The sequence below is a fragment of the Dromiciops gliroides genome, chromosome 2 (assembly GCF_019393635.1).
Source record: "Dromiciops gliroides isolate mDroGli1 chromosome 2, mDroGli1.pri, whole genome shotgun sequence".
Taxonomy (NCBI): domain Eukaryota; kingdom Metazoa; phylum Chordata; class Mammalia; order Microbiotheria; family Microbiotheriidae; genus Dromiciops; species Dromiciops gliroides.
In genome coordinates this window covers 333084463-333086689 of record NC_057862.1, presented here as the reverse complement: position 1 = coordinate 333086689, position 2227 = coordinate 333084463, and positions in this window count along the sequence as shown.

The window sequence follows — 2227 nt, the reverse complement described above, 5'->3', positions numbered from 1 at the left end:
CAAGACACAATAAAGCAAAACCAAAAGAATAAAAAAATAGAAGGCAATGTGAAATATCTCATTGGAAAAAAACAACTGACTTGAAAAATAGATTCAGGAGAGATAATTTGAAAATTATTAGACAATCTGAAAGCCATGATAAAAAAATAGCCTAGATATCATCTTCTGAGAAATTGTCAGGGAAAATTGCCCTGATATTCTAAAACCAGGAGGTAAACTAGAAATTCAAAGAATTCGCCAATAACGTCCTGAAAGACATCCTAAAATTAAAACACCCAGGAAGAGTATAGTCAAATTCCAAAACTCCCAACTCAAGGAGAAAATATTGCAAACATCCAGAAAGAAACAATTCAAATATTGTGGAACCACAGTCAGGATAACACAAGATTTAACGGCTTCTACATTAAAGGATTGGAGGGCTTGGAATATGATGTTACAGAGGGCAAAGGAACTGGGATTACAACCAAGAATCACCTTCCCAGAAAAACTGTGTATAATCCTTCAGGGGAAAAAATAAGAATTCAATGAAAGAGAGGACTTTCGGGTATTCTTGATGAAAAGATTTGAGCTGAATAGAAACTTTGACTTTGAAATAAAAGTTGCTAGAGAAGCATAAAAAGGTAAACATGAAAAACAAATCATAAGGGATATTAAGAGGTTCAACAATTTACATTGCTACAGGGGAAGGTGATGTTTGTAACTCATAAGGACTTTCTTATTATTAGGGCACCTGGATGGAGTATATTTAGACAGAAGGCACAAATGTGAGTTGAATATAAAGGATGATACATTTAAAAAATAAAATTAAGGGGTGAGAGAAGAATGCACTGGGAGAAAGGGAAAAGGATAGGTGCAATAGGATAAAGTATCTCACATAAAAGAAAGAAGAAAAAGCATATACAATGGAGGGGGAGATGGGGGAGGTGCCATGGAGTGAGAGAACCTTATTCTCATAAGAATTAGCTCAAAGAATGCATAACATACACACTAAATAGTAATCTATGAAACGCTGCAGGAAAGTAGGAGGGGAAGTAAGGTGGAGAGGTAATAGTAGTGAAGGCAGATTGGGGGAGAGAGCAGTCAGAAGCAAAGTACTTTTGAGGAGGAAAAGGGTGAAAGGAGATAGCAAATAGAGTAAATGACATGGAGAGGGAGTAGGATGGAGGGGAATTTAATTAGCAATAGTAACTGTGAAATTATGAGTAGGATGCTCTCAGAAAAACTGGGAAAGACTTACATGAGCTGATGCAAAGTGAGATGTACTGTATAAGAAACAGCAATATTGTAAGATGATCAGCTGTAAATGATTTGGCTCTTCTCAGCAATGCAATGATCCAAGACAACTCTGAAGGTCTTATGGAAAATGTGATCCATCTCCAAACAAAGAACTGATGGTGTCTGAATACAGATTGAAGCATATGTTCTTTTTCTTTTTTTTTTTGCCTGTTTTCTTTTACAATCTGTGTAATGTGGAAATGTTTTGCATGATTACACATGTATAACTTATACTGAAATGTTTTTGTTCCTAAGGGGAGGTGAGGAGGGAGGGAGGAAGATAATTTACACCACAAAGATTTAAAAATGGATATTAAAATTGTTTTTCCATGTAATTGGGGGGAATAATAAAATTCTAAACACTAATAACAAATGTTTACCTGACTTTGTCTAGGGTCATGCAAGAGTAGGTGTCCGAGGTAGGATTTGAACTTGGATTTTCAATACTGAAGCCCAGTATTCTTTCCACTGATCAAATAATGGATACTTTACTCATTTTCTTTTTCTCAGGTGTTATACCAAAAGTTGTTTTGGAAGCATGTTTCTAGTCCCTACCCTGGAATTGATTCAATAAGGAATCTGCTTCTAGTGGCACATATCTGTTTATTGTGTATAATATCAAAGGAATGAATGGATACATAGATTTAAAGTGCCACATTAACCACATACAACTTTTCCTGGGATGTAGTTTGGTCTATATTTCCCTGTCCTCTTCACAAGCCTATCAATAATCCAGTGGGTATGGAGAAGGTGGAGATTAAGCTTTTAAAATGTTAGCATTTAATGATTATTTCCTGACACTTCCAGATCAGTCTAGTGTTGTAAAATATTATTAGTGTAATTCCACTGCCATATGTGCAAATCCATCCAGTTTTTGTACTTAAAAAAAAAAGGAGTCACTTAGTAATGGTATATTTAATTAATTCATCTTCATTACCTGTAGGAAACAAGT